A 206-nucleotide genomic window follows, 5' to 3' on the forward strand; every position below is an offset into this window, starting at 1 on the left:
CCAGCCCCATGGAGACTCAAGCTTTTTCCAGCCTATGTCAGGGAAAGAGAACCAGAGACAGCAACCTCGGGTGTGAAGGGAGTCAGCTCTGAACCCAGGACTATGGCCTCCTGCCACTGCCTGCTTTCCTCTTGCTGCTGGGGCCTAGGTCTTCTTGCTGCTGCTTCCTTTTCAGCTAATCAAGAGTCCAGGGAGGTGGGAACAGC

Source organism: Rhinopithecus bieti, unplaced genomic scaffold, assembly GCF_001698545.2.
Source record: "Rhinopithecus bieti isolate Rb0 unplaced genomic scaffold, ASM169854v2 scaffold_36869, whole genome shotgun sequence".
Classification (NCBI taxonomy): domain Eukaryota; kingdom Metazoa; phylum Chordata; class Mammalia; order Primates; family Cercopithecidae; genus Rhinopithecus; species Rhinopithecus bieti.